Genomic DNA, 11,188 nt, shown 5'->3' on the forward strand with positions numbered 1-11,188 from the left:
TATATATATATTAATAGCCAAAATTGAGAGAAAATTCAATTAAATTCTAAATTGGAGTCTAATTTTGTGCCACGTGATCATCTAATTTTTAAATTTTTGCGTCAAGTGAATTATTAGGTACAAAAATCAAAAAGTCTAAATTCAATAAGATTATAAATTGAATTTTAGTTGAAGTTTAATTTTGCGTCATGTGTCTCATCTAATTATTTAATTTTTGTGGCAAGTGAATTATTGGGTGCAAAAATTGAAGAGTTTAGAACCAATTAGATTCTAAATCATATATATATATATATATATATATATATATATATATATATATATATATGAGAAATGATATATCCACAACATTTTCACAACATTTTTACAACAAATCCTAAGTGGCAGATTGTTACTGGTTGTTATTATTGGGGCAAAAAAGTAATCTTCGTGTTAGGTTCAAATTTGAATCAATAACAACTAACCACCTGTAATTTGTTGTAAAAATGTTGTGGACGTAGCATCTCTCTCTCTCTCTCTCTCTCTCTCTCTCTCTATATATATATATATATATATATATATATATATAAAGCTTTGAGAAAATCCAATTAGATTCTACCATTGAAGTCTAATTTTGCTTCATGTGTTCTAAATTATTTATTTTTAGAGAGAGTTATATTTCTTAATTTTGGAGTCAAATGTAGGACCATATCATAAATATCAATCCAAGTGAGTTATTGCGTGCAAAAACCAAAGAGTTTAGAATAAATGAACATAAAGAAATGGGCAATACCTAATAATATTATTACAAGACTTTTTAAAGAGTTAAAAAATATATATAATCAATAATATTTAAATTATATATGTAATAATTATACTATGCATTTTAATGTATATCTCTTAAATTATTTATTTTTAGAGAGTTTTATTTTTTAATTAATAATGCTAGAGATACAAACTATTTTACAAAAAATTTACAAACTGCTGATGTAGTGAGTGATTATTAGTAAATGAAAAAATGATATTAATGGTAGACCTAGATGAAAACCAATAAGAGATTAGCCACATCAACATTTTGTAAAGTAGTTTATGGCTGTAGCATTACTCTTCTTTAATTTTGGAGTCAAATGTGTGACCACATCATAAATATCCATCCAAATGAGTTATTGCGTACAAAACCCAAAGATTCTAGAATTAATGAATATAAAATTTTAAAAAAATGGACAATTTACATTTTGTACTAATAATATTATTACAAGAATTTTTAAATAGTTAAAAAAAATATAAGAATGATTATCAATAATATTTAAATTATACATGTAAGAATTATTTTATGTATCTTAATGTATATCTTTTAAGTATATCTATGTATTTGCATGTGGTTACAAGCTTGTTTAACAATAAAAGAGGAGTTACTAATAAATTATATATTTCATAATGTAAATCAAATTCAAAAATCTATAGAGGTGCAATTCATCCCTCTTAGTGGACTTTTTCTTCTAATGAAAGCAGGAGGAAAATAAAAAGTATAATTCAAAATTTTTCACAAACTTCAAAAAAAATCTTAAAAACCTCAAAGTTCATGAACATATTATAACATAGAAAGAAAACCAAAAACTGCCCTTAAGTTATGGAAACTTGTTTATCACAAACCAAAGCAATATACTTTCTCATTAAAAAGTCAATCTTCTATAATAATACATAAAAGAATTTCAAAACACCGTCCCCAAAAGAAGCCAATCTAATTAATGTAAGCCTTGAAAATAAAAATTCCCGATACCCACTGTGCATCTATCTATAATTTGATTTTTATCTTTTCTTTTAAATTTATCTGTCAACCTTACCTAATTTTGTAACTTCAAACTTAAAATATGCAATTCAATATTTCCAAGTGAAGATTGTCATTTGAAAAATCTAATAGTTATAAATCAAACCTTACAATTCTTAAAAGTATGATGTCAAGAGTATAAAAAAGCTTTGGATAAAGGCGTAATATATGCCTTTTGATTTAACAAGAATAATGCTATAAAAAACTGTAATGCATCCAAATGCTAATAATCACTATTACATACCTTTCACAAATTGTTGTTACAGTCCCATGAATTTGGTGAGATCATAGGAAAACAAACCAAATTTCTCACGCATTTATATTCACTTTATAATCTAGCAAATAAATAAAAGAATTATATTAAAGATGAGAATTGGAGGAGAGGAAAAGAAACAACAAAACTAACCCTGCGTCCCTGCCCACTCCTCTTTTATTCAAACATGAGAGATAAGAAGTTGCTACGGCGATTTTACGTTTAGGGTTTGTGGAGCAATTTTTTTTTTTTTTTGGGATAAAAAAATCCATACGTATTTCATGGTAGTTTTTGTATTTTTATGACTTTCACATCTTCAGGACTCTCGAACCACATCTTAACATTGCCATTCCTTGATTTTACTTTATTTTTTTCATAAAGAAGGCTCTGCGTTTGAGCCGTGAGAAAACAAAAGAGAGAAATAGATAGGGGCAGTGTAAAGAGAGGAGTGATTGTGGAGCTTAGCAAAAAAGTAGAAGGTTTCAGTTTTATATTATATATATATATATATATATTGATTATAGTAAACCAGGAGATGGACTCTTCTTGCAAATTCTTTTTTTCCCTCGTATCATCAAAAAAGTTCAAAACTAGCAACTGATGGTAGCCCATTCGGTATCCTACTAGGTTTTTTTTTTGTAATTGTTTGGGCCCATTTTCTCACCTCCTATTTCGGTCAAGTAGTACCTCAAAAGTCTTTTGACCAAGTGGTGTAGGGGTGAGCTTGAGTTTGAAACTTTGAATCAAGCTATCCTCTTTGAGAGTGTGGGGGAAAAAATGTGATACATAAAATTGTGAGATGTGTCTGTCTATGAGGTGAAACACAAAATGTGATACATAAAATTTTTTTTTCTTTAATTTTATATATATATACAAAGTTTAGTTACAAAATTAGTTGTAATCTTAGGTTACAAAATTAGTTGTAACTTTGTTACAATATTTTTTTTATTGGAAATGAATTTTGACAAATCTATTATTAAATTACATTTTCTTCTTATATCCTTCGTGCTTACAAAATTGCTAGAAAAGTAAAGATCAATAACTATGTCATCAATAAATTGTTTAAATTACAAGTTTTTTAGTTTAAAATTATGCATAAAATATAAGCTTATAAATCATATAATAAATAATATCCAATTAACACAAAATTTGACATACGTATTAAGAGTGTAAAAAACATATAATTCAATGGTTAGATTTTCAAAATATGATATTTATTTTATTAATTAAAATAGTAGTCTTAGGTTACAACTAATTTTGTAGTTCAACTTTATCATATATACACTGATTTTATGATCTTTTGTGTACAAAACTATATACTTCACTATCTACCACTTTCAACTTAAAAAATTATTTCCTGTTATTTCACACACAATTTTTTTGTAATTTTTTTCCTTAATAATAAATAAATTGATGGACAATTCAAATCCAGGTTCTTTATGGCGGAGAAAGAAACTAGTCAAGTAGTCCAATAATCAAACCACAAGTCTAGACAAACATCTTGATAATTTTATACAAATAATGTTGTTTCCCCAACACATTAATTTATAGCTTGGACCTATAATAATAATTTTATAATCCCTATGATAACAAATAATTTGTACCCAAACACACATGACGTGAACGCATCTATGTTCTTATGTCTAAATAATGGCATTATTTGACAAAGAATATTCCCCCTAAATTTGCGCTATTATTAAGTATTTTCTTTTTTTCAACAAAGTTGCCATTGGATCCAAGCGTCAGCGAGGAAGTCATAAATAACACAGTTGGAAAATAGCGGTGATTCCTGGGACTCTGTCCAATGATTGTCACGTGATGGCACATGGCAACTTGACACGTTGTAGCTTACCAAACGTCCACGGTGTGAATGACTTTGTAAATTGTACCTTGAATTTTACCTACCTCTCTTTTGTCTTTTCATTTTTTTTTTCTTTTTCTTCATGACTCGTTTTGCCATGATGGGAGTTCATGTGAACTCAGCTCATATTTGCGGCAAAGGATAGTGCCACGCACTATAAAGCCCATCTGCTTGCAGCTTACTTTTCTCATAAATTAAAGAGTGATCACCCACAGATTTAAAAAAAAATAAAAAGGAAAAAAAAGAGGTAAATCTCTCTCGAAAACAAAATTGATCCACCCTTTGAGTTTGAGGTTTTAATCTTCTTCCAGTCATGCATTTTTTTACTAGCTAATCAGTTTTTCTAAAAATCTTTCTCAGTGCACCTCAACCACAAGTCCACAAGGCTTTAATTACTGGATCCTATAATTTACATATAACAATAATACTAATAAAAATAAAACCACTCATGTCCTTATACTAAAAAAAAAACCTCTATGTCATTCTTTTTTTTCTCTACCATTTTTTGACTTTTTTTATTTTTTTACAATTACCAATGATGTTGCTTTGCTATAGATCCAAAAATTTAAATACTTTGAAGAATAAAGAAAAAAGAACAACTTTACTTTTTCATATATATTTTTTATAGCAATCAAGGTGATGAGACACACATACAAAATTTATTTTTATATTCTTATTACTTTTACATTGATTTATTTTCTCAATTTATTTGAAGGAGCTAAATTAGATATTTAAAATTTATGTTTTTAGATTAGTCTCTTATATTAATTGTTGTTAATGATGAATTGATTATTTTCGTTCATTTATTTCGATGATATGAAATTAAGAAATGATTACTTTTATTGTTATTTATTTTGATTAAAAATTCTTTGTTTTTTTAATATTAATTAACATTTTTAAAGTTAATTTCATTTTTCAATCTTACTTTTTTAATCTTGCCTTCCTTCGAGAGAAATTCTGGCTCCGCCATTGTATGATGTGATTAACTATTCAATTATGTTACTTCTTAAAATTCATGGATATGTATGCCTACATCTTTTTAGGTAATTTTATTAAAATTTTGTTTCTAGTCAATTTCAACAAATTAAGTACTTAACTTAAGGGACCAGCCATATAAGGGACCACGTATTGTGGAAACAATTGAATTGACTATTGAGGGAAAGAGCCCGTAAAAAGGACAATTAGCACAAACATGTCAATATATAAATATATGACCATCCTACGAGGTGTCCTATCGTAAGATGGTGATATTTACAACCAAATAAAGCCTAAGTCATGTTTGGTCAAAAGGAAAAGATGGCAAGAGCACCTCTACACCACAACTACTCTTCATAGCTAACCAGATTATGTACTTTCGTTTGGAAAATTCAATTTCGTGGAGAACACCCTCTTATTTCATAGCACGTACACCACAAATTGCACTCCCAAGTGATATTTGCTTATTCTATCCATGTTTGATATTTATGCACACTTTTTATAAAGAAATTCTAAATCTCAAGTCGAGATTTTTCAATTTTTGTAAGTTTTATATATATATGATATATTGTCAATATTAGTCATTCAATCTATTTGTTTGTAAATTAAATTAGAATATAAATTAAATATCAATTGGAGTCCAATTGTGTGTCATGTGTCTCATTTAATATTTAATTTTTAATTTTAGTGCTAAACGAATTATTGAGTGTAAAAATCGAAAAATTCAAATCCAATTAGATTCTAAATTGGATTTTAATTGGAGTCCAATTTTGCGCCACATGTCCATCTTTTTTTTAAAAATTTTTGTGGCAAGAGAATTATTGGGTGCAAAAACTGAAGAGTCTAAATTCAATTAAATTATATATATATATATATATATATATATATATATATATATATATATATATATATATATATATATATAAAGAAACCATTACATATTTTAAAAATCTATAGTTCAAAAAATGTGTAAGCTAATATCATGTATATAATTTTAACATTTTCTAATATATATATATATACATAATTTGAACTGTATAATTGTGATTATTTCAAATTGTATATGTGCATATGCACGGAGTTACATAATAATATTATGTAGTAAGTTGTTATTGGTGGATAAAAAAGTAGTTTTAATTGTGGATTCAAATTAGAATTAATAATAACCTGCCATCCAAAACTTGTTAGAAAAATATTATGACATAACAGCTTCTTTTTATATGAAAGAAGATTGTTTGGTATCTTACTTGCTAAAGCAAGTCACGTAATGCAAAATTCACGTGATTTTTGAAATTTTATCATATTTTTAGTAGTAGTTTGGAACACGTCGATTGTACATATGGTAGAGAAAAAAAAAGTGCTTAGCTACACGTTTTTTAGCTAATCACCTTCTTTTTTTTTTTTTTTTTTTACTTTCTTAATGCACCTCAACCACAAGTCCACAAGGCTTTAATTACTGGATCCTATAATTTACATATAATAAATACTGATAAAAAACTACTTATGTCCTTATACTAATTAAAAAAACCTCTATGTTAATTTTTTTTTTCTCTACCATTTTTTTTAATACTTTTTTACAATTACAAATGATATCATTTTGCTATAGATCCAAAAATTTAAATACTTTGAATAATAAAGAAAAAAAAATTATTTTTTCATATATATATTTTTATAGCAATCAAGGTGATGAGACACACATACAAAATTTATTTTTATATTCTTATTACTTTTACATTGATTTATTTTCTCAATTTATTTGAAGGAACTAAATTGGATGTTTAAAATTTATGTATTTAGATTAGTCTCTTATATTAATTGTTATTAATAATGAATTGATTATTTTCGTTCATTTATTTTGATGATATGAAATTAAGAAATGATTACTTTCATTGTTATTTATTTTGATTAACAATAATTTATTTTTTTAATATTGATTAATATCTTTAAAGTTAATTTCATCTTTCAATCTTGCTTTTTTAATCTTGCCACCTCTCGACTGAAATTATGGCTCCACCCCGATATGATGTGATTAGCTATTCAATTATGTTACTTCTTGAAATTCATGGGTATGCGTGTTTAAGCGGGTGTTTGGGAAAGGAATTTGAGTTATGTTGTTTGGGTGTTTTTGATATACGTGTAGGTAAAAAAATATATAAAAATGTGTATAATATTATTCAAAATATAAATTATTGTGTTAGAACTAACATGCCAAACATGACCTAAATCTTTTTAGGTAATCTTGTTAAAAATTTGTTTTTAGTCAATTTTAACAAATTAAGTATAGCAGAAGAGGGGTGCCAAACACGAGGAGGAATTGAAAAATTGACCAACCATTTAGGGGACCACGTTTGGTGGATACAATTGAATTGAGAGAAAGAAGCCAAGAACTTGAGCTCGTAAAAAGGACAATTAGTACAAACATGTCAATACGTAAATATATGACCATCCTACGAGGTGTCCTATCATAAGATGGTGATATTTACAACCAAGCAAAGCCTAACTTATGTTTGGTCAAAGGAAAATATGGCAAGAACACCAGTACACCACAACTCGTCTTTATAACTAACCAAATTATGTACTTTCATTTGGAAAATTCAATTTCGTGGAGCACACCCTCTTATTTCATGGCACGTACACCACAAATTACACTTCCATGTGACCTTTGCTTTTTCTATCTATGTTTGATATTTACGCACACTTTTTATGAAGATATTCTAAATCTCAACTTGAGATTTCAATTTTTGCAAGCAAGTTTCACATATGATATATTATAAACATTAGTCATTCAATTTATTTATTTGTTTCTTTTTCTCTATCTCTTTCTCTCGCTCAACATTAATATCAAAATTGGAAATTAGATTTCATATTTCCTTCACCATGTATTGCCCATCAAGCGTAAATTAAACTTTAAAAAATATATATCATCTTTTTTTTTTTGGATTGAAATTTACATGATTCTTTATATAAAATTAATTTTATTATGGTTAGATGATTTATGTCTTAAAATCGTCTTTGTTTGGATATGTTAAAGTTGTTGGGTGATTAACTAAAGTTACAATAATTACTGTTTAGCAAAAAAAAAGTTACAATAATTACTGTTTAGCAAAAACAAAGTTACAATAATTACTTTGATATTAGTTTTATGGGTAAATTGCACCCCTAAAGTTTGGAGATGATTAAATTATATACGTACCCTGAAATTTTAAAGTTGGATTTTACCCCATGAAGTTTGGGGTATTTGGATTTTACACCATAACGTTTCAAAATTTGGATTTTATCTCCTAAAGTTTGTAAGTGTCTGGATTTTACACCCCAAAATTATGAAACTTTAAAGGTGTAAAATCCAAACACCTCTAAATTTTAGGAGGTAAAATCAAAACACCCTTAAAATATAAGAGTTAAAATCCAAATTTTGTAACGTCAGGGTGTAAAATCCAAACACTTCCAAATAGTAGGAGTAAGATTTAAATTTTGAAAATTTAAGGTATAAAATCTAATTACCCCAAACTTTAGGGGTGTAATTTGTAATTTACCCTAGTTTTATTGTTCTATGCATTAAAAATTATTTCAATCTTTTCATATTATAGTTTTATATTGAAAATACTGTTTCCTTTATTTACGAATATGTTTTAATTATTAATGCATACTAAAATCAATTTGAATATGAAAAGGTTAAAAAAAAAAGTAAAGAAGAATAACAAAATTAATTGAAATAATGCTAGTACTATAACAAAATTCACAATTTGCCTATATAATGAATCATGAGTGGTATATTTATGTGAATCTACAACACCGCCGATCACAACTCTCGGCAAATGAACAATTTGTAGGCAAACTTATGAATTTTTTTTTGAATGTATTACTCAGTTTGGCTGGTCTGCGTACCACTTGAATATTTCTGTGCTCAGAGGGTACGTACACGTCCCAATCATTAGCTCATTCTCGCGCCGGTTATTACTCCACATGAAAGCCACTACGTGTTGTGTCCTCGTAGGGTATACGTACTTACTTGTGCATGCAGACCACATGGGTACCTTTATTAGTTTCTAGCTATTTCCCAGTGATCAAGAATTCGACAACTTTAAAACTTTAAAATTACCAGCGACTCTGGTAGTTTCCAAAACCAGTGGATGCTTTTTCTTTCCTTTTTGGCTTTCAGTGGATTCTGGAATTCAAAAGCTTGCTCTTACGGTTTTAGACTTTTAATAGTCAATTAAGTTGGTCATGTCTTCGTCCATTATTTTTTATTTTTTATTTTTTATTTTTTTTGAATTGAAAATGAATAGAATGTAGGTAAAAAATATAATACTTTTTATATTAATATGAGTAATTCTAGTACCACGTAAAAAAAATTTACTACAATTATTTACATAATAGTATCTAATTAATTATTTGTCACTTTTATATGAACTTACTATTTTTTTTTCATTATTTACACTAATGGCGGAGCTAGGATTTCAGTTTAGGTGGCAAGATTAAAAAACAATATTAAAAACAAAATTAATCTAAAAACATTAATCGATAATAATAACAAAATAAATAGACAATTGTAACTACAAGTATATATTTCATATTATTAAAACAAAGAAACAAAAATAATCAATCATAGTTACTAACAATCAAAGTGAGAAATTAATTTAAATATATAAAATTTAGATATAATTTGACTACTTAAAATAAATTAAAAAAAATAAATCAATCTACAAAAGTTAACTATGGAAACTATTAATTGAATTGTCAAACAAACTCAACTTTTTCACAATTGTTAAAATCGTGGATTGTGAATTGTGAAGGAAATAAAGTGGTGGGTTTATCAATGTAAGTTGTTCACTCTTCATAATTATCTATTTTCACAATTATGAAATTTATTGTGAAAAAAGTTTTGTCTATGGCATTATAATTATAATAAGAAAAGAAAAGAAAAACTAGAATAGGGAACAAAAGTACTATAAATAGTACAATGGATGGGACAAGATCAAAACTACTTGAAATAAATACTATTTAAGAATATTAAAATAGGTGAAAGTGTGATTGTGTGGGGGGAATTGAGAAGCTTTTTTTCCATTCTTTCTTTCCAGTGTCAGGGCTATTTCATAACAGTGGGAGTGCTTTTTCTATTTTTTTTACTGTTAAGGGGTAAACTACTTAAAGGCACATCACATAGCAAGTATCAAGGCATTTTTTAGAGGAGTCAGGGGGCAAATGCCCCTTCTCGCCTCCCCTTGGCTCCGCCCCTGATTCCCACTCTGTCACACAAAAATTGTAGCAAGAAGTGAAAAATTATGCCAGTCTTAGATTTTTATTTACCTATATATATGCTTGATTATCTTAACTTTTGAAATTTTTTGAAGAAACAAACCACATATAGTTAAGTTTGTCTTCATCATGTTATTAAGGAAATAACTTAAAAGGCTATGTGTCAAGGCCAACAAAGAGAGGCCAATCACTGAGGAGCGTGATAATTGTTGCGAGTGAGATTGGGATTTTGAAGAAATTGGTATTTGGTATCTAATTTAGATTCTAAAACCAGGTGAAGGAAGTTTCTGGCTGTGTTCAAAAACCAGGTTACAGCTAAGCGAAGCACCAGTATTGCTGAACAACTTTTGTGTATTGCGTTATTTGGCAATTTGACACTTTGACCCTCTTTTCTTTGGGACCACGAAAAATTTGTCCGCCATTGACCCAAATAACCATCATTTAATGCCAAAAAGTAATACCGCATTCTTCTCAAAAAAAAATAATAACAATAATAATACCACATAATTTGTATTAAAATTTAATAAATTAAAGAATATGCGTAAAAATAAGAGCCTATTTGGTAAGCATACTCAAGCTCATATTTTTACATTTTAAATAAATTTACACACTTTTTTATACACTTTTTCATTCACATAAATTTCATAAAACTACAAAAATCTCATCTCAAACTACTCTACCAAACACTCTTTAACTATCCATCAACATAAATTTTTCATTTGTTAGTGGGTTAGTCATTTTATGATGACATGTCTCGTATTTATTGGATTTTGATAACATTGATATTGTATCATTTTTTTTTAATAACAGAGATAGTATCATTTAATACCAAATACTTTCTCATTGTAACGCCGGTTTGAAATATGCATCAATACTATAAATAATTTACTATCGTAACTTTTTGAGTTAAAAATTAATACAATACTCTATTGTAATAAAAATATTGATTTCTTATTTGTTGTTAATATTTTGTTTTTTAACCCCTTCTTAGAGCATGTGATATGTCATAAATACATTAGAATTATTAATATAATTTATT

Source organism: Castanea sativa, chromosome 9, assembly GCF_040712315.1.
Source record: "Castanea sativa cultivar Marrone di Chiusa Pesio chromosome 9, ASM4071231v1".
Taxonomy (NCBI): Eukaryota; Viridiplantae; Streptophyta; class Magnoliopsida; order Fagales; family Fagaceae; genus Castanea; species Castanea sativa.